Consider the following 12572-nt stretch of genomic DNA (forward strand, 5'->3'; position numbering starts at 1 on the left):
CGCGAAAGCGGCGCTCGGATTGCAGCTGCCCAGGCCCCTGTGCCTGCGACCTAGGCTTGCGGGGAGACGGCGGAGGCCCTCCCTGAGTGAGCAGGAACAAGGTGCCCAGGCAGGGGAGCGGGATTCAAAAGGCGCCATTCCCGCGCCACTGATCTGGGCTACAGCCCACGTCCTGGAACTGAGGGCTTTGGAACTGAGACCCGGGCGAGGCCCTCCCTGAGTGAGCAGGAACAAGGCGCCCAGGCAGGGGAGCGGGATTCAAAAGGCGCCATTCCCGCGCCACTGATCTGGGCTACAGCCCGCGTCCTGGAACTGAGGGCTTTGGAACTGAGACCCGGGCGGAGGCCCTCCCTGAGTGAGCAGGAACAAGGTGCCCAGGCAGGGGAGCGGGATTCAAAAGGCGCCATTCCCGCGCCACTGATCTGGGCTACAGCCCGCGTCCTGGAACTGAGGGCTTTGGAACTGAGACCCGGGCGGAGGCCCTCCCTGAGTGAGCAGGAACAAGGCGCCCAGGCAGGGGAGCGGGATTCAAAAGGCGCCATTCCCGCGCCACTGATCTGGGCTACAGCCCGCGTCCTGGAACTGAGGGCTTTGGAACTGAGACCCGGGCGGAGGCCCTTCCTGAGTGAGTAGGAACAAGGCGCCCAGGCAGGGGAGCGGGATTCAAAAGGCGCCATTCCCGCGCCACTGATCTGGGCTACAGCCCGCGTCCTGGAACTGAGGGCTTTGGAACTGAGACCCGGGGCACGAAATTAGGGGCGTGGGTTCCCCACGACGGTGGGGCACAAGGCAGACACAGCACCCCAAAGCTGTTGAGGTGTACCCTACCATCCCCGCTCTGCTCCCTGTCCCACGGGGTGGAAAATCAGCTCCCCAAGGGCTCTAGGAGAGATCTCTGGTGCCACCTAGCGACTTGACCCCAGCACAGGCTACTGAAGGAGCTAGTGGCCAGCTGGGGAGTTAGCCCACACCGGGCCCCTTCTGAACAAGTAGTCTGAGCCCACAGGGAGAGCGAGCACCCACAGCCGGGGCAGACCAGGCGCGCAGAAGAGTGTGCCTGAGACCAGAAGCGCAGGGAGTGTGTCCCACATCACCATTTTAGAACAGGGACATTTCTTCAGTAAAGACTACCTGCAGAAGGCTTCCTCAGGAGCCAGAGGTGAGCGGGGGAAGTTCGCCCACGCCAGACCCCCTCTGGCCTGCAGTCCAAGCCCAGAGGGAAGCAGGAACCCACCGCCGGGGCAGACCAGGCGCACAGGGGAGTGTGTCCCCACATCGGCATTTTAGAACAGGGACCTTTCTCCAGTAAAGGCTGCTTGAAACTGACAGATGACTCCTGGAAGAACCAGAGGGGAACAGAGAAGCCCACCCAAGATGCCGGCAAGTCCCAACAACACAGTGTCCCAACGCATACGGCAAATTAGAAAACAGACAGTAGGGAGGAGAAGAACCACACGCAACCTAGCAACTCTCCAGAGAAAAAGCACACCACAAAAAGAAAGCCAGCCCCCAGATTGCAACGACAATAACTTGGAAGAATTTCTGAGCCTTCCAGAAAGAGAATTTAAAATTGCCGTGATTAAAAAACTGACAGAAGTCATAAAGGAAAACAATGATAAGGGAAAAATAATCAACGATCAGAAGAATGCAATTGAGTCCCTAGAGAGGGAAAACAATGGTCAGAAGAAAGAAATTGAGTCCCTAAAGAGGGAAGTAAAAGAAATGCAGGAGATCAAAGAATTAATGGAAGAACTAAAGAATTCTGGGAAAAGCAATGAAAGCAGAATAGATGAAATGGAAGAACGAATAAGTAATCTTGAAGACACAGAAATAAAAAGAACCAAAACAGAAAAGGAAAGAGAAGTACGAAGGAAAAAGAACGAAGAAAGACTTCGGGAACTATCTGACTCCATGAGGAAAGGAAATATAAGAGTTATAGGAATACCAGAAGGAGAGGAGAGAGATGTAGGAACAGAGAAAATATTCAAAGAGATAATTGAAGAGAACTTCCCAAATGTGAAGAAGGAGCTGAAAATTGATATACAAGAAGCAAGAAGAACACCAAACTTCCACGACGAAAGGAAAAATACAGCAAGACACATAATAGTAAAGCTCCCAAGAATCCAGGACAAGGAAAAAATAATGAAGCTGGCAAGAGGGAAGAAACAGATAACATTCAAAGGAAAACCAATCAGGCTGACATCAGACTTCTCCGAAGAAACACTACGGGCAAGGAGAGAGTGGAGGGACATAGTCAACAGACTCCAAGAAAACAGATGCCAACCAAGAATACTCTATCCCGAAAAGCTCTCCTTCCTCTTTGAAGAAAGAATATGGACCTTCCCAGACAAACAGAAACTCCGGAATTTCATTGCAACTAAACCCCCACTCCAAAAAATACTACAAGGAGTCCTAAAGCCAGAACCTCAGAGCGACGAATAACAATGAAAGAAGGCCAAAAAAAAAAAAAAAGTTATTAAAAGAATAAATAAATAAAATCAAAGGAAAGACAAACACAATGGCAAATACAGATGTTAACATATCAATATTAACTCTAAATGTAAATGGACTAAACTCTTCAATAAAAAGACACAGAGTTGCAGCCTGGATTAAGAAACAAAACCCAACCTTTTGCTGTCTCCAGGAAACACATTTAGCTACAAAAGATAAAAATAGGCTCAAAGTTAAAGGATGGAAAACAATCCTACAAGCAAATGGACCAAAAAAGAAAGCAGGAACAGCTATACTTATATCAGATAAAACAGATTTCAAACTCAAAAAGATAAAAAGAGACCCCAATGGTCACTACATTATGATCAAGGGGACAATACTTCAAGAAGAAATAACACTCATTAACATATACTCACCAAACGAAGGAGCACCAAAATATATCAGACAACTGTTGTCCTCTCTGAAAACAGACATCAGAGAAAACACATACGTAGTGGGAGACTTCAACACACCACTATCAACAATGGATAGATCAACAAGACAAAAAATAAGTAAAGAAACCAAAGCTCTAAATAAAGACCTAGAGCAATTGGGCTTAACAGACATCTATAGAACACTAAACCCCAAAAAAATGGAGTACACATTTTTCTCAAGCGCACACGGATCATTCTCCAGGATCGATCACATACTGGGGCACAAGACAAACATCAACAGATACACCAAGATTGAAATCATATCAACCATCTTTTCTGACCATGAAGGCATCAAACTAGAAATAAACCATAAAAAGAAGGCAAGGAACTTTCCTACCTCATGGAGATTAAAAACCACACTACTGGAAGACCATTGGACTAATGAGGAGATCAAAGAAGAAATTAAAAAATTTTTTGAATTGAACGACAAGGAGGACACCAATATCCTAAATGTATGGGATGCAGCAAAAGCAGTAATAAGAGGAAAATATATAGCAATAGAAGCTCACATCAAGAAACAAGAAAGAACGCAAAGAAACAACCTAATCTCGAAGCTCAAAGATCTAGAAAAAGAACAACAAAAAAACCCCAAAACCAGTAGAAGAAAAGAAATAATAAAAACCAAAGCAGAAATAAATGAAATTGAAACTAAAAAAACAATCCAAAAGATCAATGAAACCAAGAGCTGGTTCTTTGAAAAAATCAATAAAATAGACAAACCCCTAGCCAGGCTCACAAAGGAAAAAAGGGAGAAAGCACAAATAAACAGGATCATCAATGAAAGAGGAGAAATCACAACGGACACAGCAGAAATCAAAAGAATAATCAGTAACTACTATGAACAGTTATATGGAAACAAGTTTAACAATCTAGAGGAGATGGACAAATTCCTACAACTCTACAATCACCCAAAGCTAGATAAAGAAGAAATAGAACACCTAAACAGACCAATTACAATTAGCGAAATTGAAATGGTAATCAAAAACCTCCCCAAAAACAAAAGCCCAGGACCTGATGGATTTACAAATGAATTCTACCAAACATTCAGAGACGAATTAGTGCCTATCCTTCACAAACTCTTCCAAAAAATTGAGAAGGAAGGGACAATACCAAACACGTTCTATGAAGCCAACATTACACTAATACCAAAACCGAACAAGGACAACACAAAAAAGGAAAACTACAGGCCAATCTCCCTAATGAACACTGATGCAAAAATCCTCGATAAAATTTTAGCTATCAGAATCCAACAATGTATCCATAAGATAATTCACCACGACCAAGTTGGATTCATTCCAGGGGCACAAGGATGGTTTAACATCCGAAAATCAATCAACGTTATCCAACACATCAACAAAAAGAAATATAAAAACCATATGATAATATCAATAGATGCTGAGAAAGCTTTCGACAAAGTGCAACACCCATTCATGATAAAAGCCCTTGAAATTCTTGGGATACAAGGAACATACCTCAACATCATAAAGGCCATCTATGACAAGCCAACAGCCAGTATCATTCTCAATGGTGAAAAGCTGAAAGCAATTCCATTAAGATCTGGAACAAGACAAGGATGTCCACTCTCACCATTGCTTTTCAATATAATACTGGAAGTCCTAGCCAGGGCAATAAGACAAGAGAAAGACATCCAAGGAATCCAAATAGGAAAAGAAGAAGTCAAACTATCACTATTTGCAGACGATATGATATTATACATAGAGAACCCCAAAAACTCCACAGAAAAGCTAATTCAACTCATCAATCAGTTCAGTAAAGTGGCAGGATACAAAATCAACACGCAAAAGTCAGTAGCCTTCCTATACACAAACAATAAATCTGAAGAAGAAGAAATCAAAAAGACCATCCCTTTTGTTATTGAAACAAAAAAAATCAAATATTTGGGAATAAATCTAACAAAAGAGGTAAAGGACCTATACAAAGAAAACTATAAAACACTGTTAAAAGAAATAGAAGAAGACACAAAGAAATGGAGAGACATCCCCTGCTCATGGATTGGAAGAATAAACATTATTAAAATGGCCATCCTTCCAAAAGCAATATACAGATTCAATGCTATTCCAATCAAAATTTCAATGTCATTCTTCAAAGAAATAGAACAATTATTGATGAAATTCATATGGAATCACAAAAAACCCCGAATAGCCAAAGCTCTCCTGAAAAAAAAAGAAGGGAATGGAGGCATCAGACTCCCAGACTTCAAACTATACTACAAAGCCATAATCATCAAAACCGCATGGTATTGGAACAAGAACAGACATACAGACCAATGGAATCGAATAGAAAATCCAGAAATAAACCCACAGGTTTATGGTCAACTAATCTTTGACAAAGGAGCAAAGACTATGCATTGGAGCAAAGAAAGTTTGTTCAATAAATGGTGCTGGGAAAACTGGGTCGCTACATGCAAAAGAATGAAGCTTGACCACCACCTCACACCATACACAAAAATCAACTCAAAATGGATTAAAGAACTAGACATAAGACCTGAAACCATAAAATATATAGAAGGAAATATAGGCGAAACACTACGTGATTTGCACATCAAAGACATCTTTACAGACACATCACCCAAAGCTGTGATAGTGAAGGCAAAGATAAACAGCTGGGACTATATCAAATTAAAGAGCTTTTGCACAGCAAAAGAGACAATAACAAAAACAAAGAGAAACCCCACCAACTGGGAGAACATTTTTGCACCCAACACTAATGATAAAGGACTGATCACAAAAATCTGCAAAGAGCTGATGAGTCTCAACAACAACAAAGAAAATAATCCAGTCAAAAAATGGGCAGAAGAGCTTAAAAGAAACTTCTCTGAAGAGGAAATGCAAATGGCCAACAGGCATATGAAAAAATGTTCAACATCACTTGTCATCAGGGAAATGCAAATCAAAACTACCATGAGATACCATCTTACACCAGTGAGAATGGCACATATTAAAAAAACTAGCAACAACAAATGTTGGCGAGGGTGTGGAGAAAAAGGAACTCTTCTGCACTGTTGGTGGGAGTGCAAACTGGTCCAACCACTGTGGAAAGCTGTGTGGAGATTTCTGGACCTACTAAACATAGAGCTTCCATATGACCCAGCAATTCCACTCCTAGGTATTTACCCAAAGGACACAGAAACATCAATTCCAAAGAACACCTGCACCCCTATGTTTATAGCAGCACTGTTTACAATAGCTAAGCTTTGGAAACAACCCAAATGCCCAAAAATAGATGACTGGATCAAGAAGATGTGGTACATATATACCATGGAATATTACTCAGCATTCAAAAAAGATAAACACATGCAATTTGCTGCAACATGGATGGCGCTGGAAGGGATCATGCTCAGCGAAATAAGCCAAAAAGAAAAAGAAAAATACCGGATGGTCTCACTCATAGCAGGAATCTAGAAAACTTAAATAAGGGACCAGGAAAATGAATAACTATAAGAAAGTGAAAATGAAAATCAACAAAAACTATGAACCAGAGACACTTTTAGGGGGGCGGGGGCGGAAGGGGAGGGATTGGGGTCAGAATGGGGGGCTGCAATTGTATGGGGAATATAACAATAAAATTTATAAAAAAAAAAAAAAAAAAAAAATAAAGACACATCACCCAAAGCAGTGATAGTGAAGGAAAAGATAAACGACAAATTAAAGAGCTTCTGTACAGCAAAAGAGACAGTAACCAAAACAAAGAGAAACCCCACCGATTGGGAGAAAATATTTGCACACAACACTAATGATAAAGGACTGATAACAAAAATCTACAAAGAGCTGATGAGACTCAACAAAGTAAATAATCCAGTCAAAAAAGGGGCAGAAGAGCTAAAAAGAAACTTCTGCAAAGGAGAAATGCAAATGGCCAATACGCATATGAAAAAATGTTCCACATCACTTGTAATCAGGGAAATGCAAATCAAAATTACAATGAGATACCATCTTATACTAGTAAGAATGGCACATATATTATAGAACTAGCAAAAACAAGTGTTGGCAAGGATGTGGAGAAAAAGGAACTCTCCTGCACTGCTGGTGGGAGTGCAAACTTGTCCAACCATTATGGAAAGCTGTGTGGAGATTCCTCAACCTGCTAAAGATGGAGCTTCTATATGATCCAGCAATTCCACTCCTAGGTATTTACCTACCCAAAGGACACAGAAACATTAATTCAAAAGGGCACTTGCACCCCTATGTTTATAGCAGCACTATTTACAATAGCTAAGCTATGGAAACAACCCAAATGCCCCAAAATAGATGACTGGATCTAGAAGATGTGGTACATATACACAATGGAATATTACTCAGCAATCAAAAAAGATAAACTCATACCATTTGCAGCAACATGGATGGAGCTATAAGGGATCATGCTCAGAGAAATAAGCCAGAAAGAGAAAGAAAAATATTGGATGGTCTCACTCATAGCAGTAATTTAGAAAACCTAAATCAGGGACCAGGAAAAAGACTATAATTATAAAAAATCAAAATCAACAAGCAACTCTAAACCAGACACGGGGGGTGGGGGGGAGGAGGAAGTAGGATCAAAACAAGGGGGGGGCTGGGAATTGTATGGGGACTATAACCAAGATGAAAATGCATACATTGTGTAAAAATGAAAAATGATGTAAAAAATATATAAAATTAAAATAATAATAATAATTAAAAAACAGCACAAGGGACTATGGTGATGGTGCATGGGTAAATTGGTGGTGGGAATTTTACAAGGACTACACCTGAGAGGAGAAAGCATACATTGTGAAAAAAGGAAAATGATGTAAAGTATATAGAAAATAAAAAAAAAATTAAGGAGCATAGAAATATCAAACTGGAGTAAGAAATCCCTAAGACTATTCATGACTCCTCAGGCCTACAGATTTCAAAATGTATGTCTATTTTCTTTCTCTCAGGCATCAAGGCTGGTCACCATAGAGGATCAAGATAAGACTGTATGGGCTGCACAAGTGAGCACTCGTGTGGCTGACATGTAAACTTGTTAGGAATGGAAAAGAAAAAAAACCCTCCACATTTAGATGTTGGTTTTACTCCTAAATGGTTATCTTTCAATGTCTGCTTTAATATCTTTCGCTGCTGGCCCAAGAGCATGTGAAACTCTGTGCCAGCATTTGAGCACTTGTTTAATGAGCCATGTCTGAAGTTAGAAGCCATGCCTATGGCAGCTAGTCAGCTTGCAGATGGTTGGCTTGCGTCTAATACTGGTACAACAGTGTCTGTAATTTCTCAATGTTGTGCCTTTAAATTGGGTGTTATTAAATTATGAAAAGTAAATAGTGTAACCAAGGTATTTTAAATACTCAAATTATAAGTATAATTTTAAAATAATTACAACTTGGTCTTTATCATTTCAAGAAATAGTTAAATTGGATGCTATAACACTGAAAACATCCTATTGTCCAAAAATAATTATTTTAAAGCTGACTTGTAAATAATATTCTATTTTTTAAATGATGTACACTGCCTGCTCAAAAAGATAAAATAAGCAGCTTCAAATAAATATATCTTCAGATTTGCCTCTTTTTTCCCATGCTCCAAATGGCACTTGCAATAAAGGCCAAACTTAGTGTAGAAAAATCAAAAGCACTTATAGAAATGGGAAAAGATAGAGATTATTAACATATGAAACAATTTTACAAAGTGACATAAATATACAGTATATTTGTTAGATGAGAAAAACAGCTAGAAAATCTAAGCTATATTTAACAACTATGAAGATATGGAGGGCAAGTCGAAGGTAGCATGGAAAGAGCTGCAAGGAGAGAAGTTGTGGGAAGCAAGGAGTCAGAGTTAGTAAGCAGAAAGGCAATGCAGATGTTTACAGAGAAAACAAGCCACAACGATGTGGGCGATACATTAGAGAAGAGAAACGAATTTTAAGACAGCAACTGAAATATACAGTACAGGGCGCCCATTAAAGGTATCACAGCAGTCAGGAAACAAAACGTCCTGGTGACTGACTAAAGGTAGAGATGAAAGAGAGTTAAGGAATGATTCATTTCTTTTTTAGGAGGTGAGATTAAGACTGGAAATATGTTTCTTCCTTGCCCCCACCCCCCTGAATTAAATTACTACTCAATGAGAGGAAGGGCAATCAAGTGACTGTAGCCCTCTCCCACACTCCAAAGTAAAAATTATGCAATGGCCACTGCAGAAGACAGGAATAAGTCTGGACTGTGGGCAAAGAGGTAAATGACTATGGTGAAAGATCTTTCATGCAACAATTCTAACAGAGAATCACAAACTATATAACACTCTTACCACTTCACCAAAACATAAAATATTTTAAATCCTAAATTGGTAGGGAAAGTACATTTGAATTGAGATAGGTTTGTCCTGTGCACTTACCATGTCATTGCAGGCCTCCTGTTCCAGTTCAGTAACAAATGAGTCTCAATTTCTACATCAGTAAAACAGGGTTAATAACACCCTTACTACATGACAGTAGTACACTGCTAAAAATTTTAATACATGGCCTTTTCTGAACTTGCAATATATGAAAAACAAAATGCAAAATGTTCAAATTCTAATACTTAAAAGAATGGCTGGGCTGTAATTAGTTTTACATAAAAATATTTAATAAGATTTTGAAACTGAACATTTTTCTATTTTTAAAGTATAAACCCTTTAGTCTAATACAAACTAGCACCCAGTTACTATTTATAGATATGGTCTGTTCTGCAGGAATAGTAGCTGCCTCTGACAAATCTATCTATACTCAATGTGGCTATATTTCTCTTTCACTGATATCAGTCATGTTTCTTCCATTCTTTAAGTCACAGCAGCATTCAAGGTAAATTTGTCATGCTACTGATCTGCAAGATTGCTTAAAGTACACAGTGTGAGACTTCAGTGATGATGTCCCAAGCAGATGTCATATCCTCAAGAAACCCTTGATCTAGCATAAAGCTTCCATGGAAAGACTGAGATTCCATTTTACTTGTAATTTTGCATAAAGAGATCAGTAAACATAAAAACATTCTATCAGATAAAAGATAATATCCAAAAGTACTTAACCCTAACAAAAGTTAACAGCAGCCAAGTCAAATTCATTTACAGTCCAGGCCTCCCACAACTTGTTAACGTACACCAAGAAACCTTCCCTACCTCCTAGCAGCACCTCTGTGAAATACTTGGTCTTCCAAGATGATACAATATTCTCTCAGTCGGGCCTTCTCCTACACATCTTCAGAACTTTTAACACAGAGATTCTAAAGGGGAAGAACAGGGAGAGGAAAAAAATATATATATATATAATGATAAATTCCTTAAGAAATGGTTGTTTCTGGTGACAGGGCTAGGATTTCTTTTTCAGCTTCTTCAAGCTTCCTGTATTTTTATGAATTCCTACATTAAGTATCCATTACCCACATAATTTAAAAAATAAAGGAAAAACATTCACTAATAACAAATACATTCTTTAAACATTAAATAAATCAAATTGAGATCCTTATTAATGTATCTTGACTTTGACGTTTTTAATGAGGGCTAGAATACAGTATTTTTCAAAAAGTTGCATGAAAGGTGACCATTATAAATTCATAAGATCGAATCTACACTGCTGATCCTGTATTCTCAGACTTTAATATAAAATTCTATTTTTAGCCTGAGGTCTTCTTACCTTCCCTTTCTATTCTGATTGTAGTAAGGAGAATCTTGACCTCTAAAATCTTCATGCCCCTTTGTTATTCCTGTAAATGTAATAATGTGAATTGGCAAAAGACATTTTACAGATAAAATTAAGGTTGCTAACCAGTTGACCTTAAAATATGGAGGTTATCCAGATGAACCTAATGTAATCTCATAGGACCTTGAAGTCAGAAGAGGGAGGCAGAAGAGCCAGCTAATCAGAGAGATGTAGTAAGGTGGAGGCAAGAAAAGCAAGCTGCTTTTCTTGTTGTGATTGTTACCCTCAGGTGGCTCTGAAGAGTAGAGGAGCTGTGGGCCAGAGAAGCTGGTGGTCCCTAGAAGCAGCAAATGACCCTTAGCCAACAGTCAAAATAAATAAATAAATAAACAGAACTTTAATCCCACAGCAGCACACAACTGAATCCTGCCAACAACCTGCTGAACGTGGAACAGAATCTCTCCCAGACCAGTCTTCCCAATGCTTTGGTTTTCAGCCTCATGTGACTTGAAGCAGCAACACCAGTGAGCCCACCACTGAACTCCTGACTTACAGAACTGTAAGATAATCAGATTGTGCTGTTTAAGTCACTAAGTTTGGGGCAATTTGTTATAGTAGCAACAGAAAACTAACACAGTGACTAAAAGGAGAAACTATAGTGTACAACAAAGATAGAAATGGTTGAAATCTAAAAAAATGTACAGGCAAATATTTTCTATAATAGCTTTCTCTGTAACTACTGACATGCAGAATATTAGCTGAATAACAAAACGGAAACAATTCAAATTAAACAAAGTCTTTAATTTGATTTTGTGAAAAAAGCTTATAAACAAATCAGACAGGCTGCTTTTCTCTTGTGATTGTTACCTATGCATTTTGTATGGTGCAAATATTAATGAAGGAGAAGCTATAACTATGAAATACTGTAATTCAAGAAGACCTTTTTACCACACCATTACTATAAGACCTGGCCACTGAATTTTAAAATGAAAAATACATGACAAATAAAACTGAAATTTGAATTTATGGTTATTAAAACACAAAGCACCGGGAGTGTGGTCTTTTATTCCCTCTTGTTTGTATGAACATGGAAAGTGATCCCAATTTCAACATTTTGAAAACAATGTTTAAATACATATACAATTAAATACTTAATTATATAGCTATTGAATGTATTAGCCTATGGGAATTCTTTTTCAAATACAGGTTAAGAAAAAATAAACATAGAATATTCTTGAGAAAATTTGAATAACATCCAATCTTATTTTATCATGGACATAACCTACTAGTCGTCAACTTTCAGGGTTTTGTTATACTCAAAATTCAGTGTGTAATATTTAGGCATACATAAGAAAGAACATGAGTATCCTTCCTAAAACAAATCAAGATTACTATACTTAGAGTTCACAGTTTTGTACGAATTTTACATTAAACACTCAATTTTAAAGTAACACAAAACATTGTACAACCACATATATTTGTGAACAGTCTTAAGAAAGCACTGTATTTTGGTACATTAAGGCAGTTTCAGCCAACATTTTAAGAAGTTCTAGATAACTGTTAGAACAAGAAAATCTGGTATTTAAATATTCACTGTTTACAGGAAATTTTAAATCACTTAAAATAATATAATTTGTGTAACTGTGTTTTGAAACATTTTTACCATTATATTCTCAGCACATAAGACTTACCTAAAATCAAGATACTCAACCTATCAGTATCAAAGATATCTAAAAAAGGGGAGGGAATTTATATTAAATGCATTTTTATTAAATGAGGATGGTAAATCCTATATTTAAACAAGGGCCTTGAAACAATTTCTCACACATATCTGTGAGGCAGGTTAATATACACATTTTGTACATGAGAAAAAAAAGTGAAGTTATGTGACTTGCTGTTGTCACAGCAGCCAAAATGAGAATCAGGTTCCAAACTGGATTTTGTTCTTTGCATTCTTTCCATTACAAATCTGTTAAAGGGATGAAATAAAAAGATTGC

Source organism: Talpa europaea (assembly GCF_964194135.1).
Source record: "Talpa europaea genome assembly, chromosome: 9".
Classification (NCBI taxonomy): domain Eukaryota; kingdom Metazoa; phylum Chordata; class Mammalia; order Eulipotyphla; family Talpidae; genus Talpa; species Talpa europaea.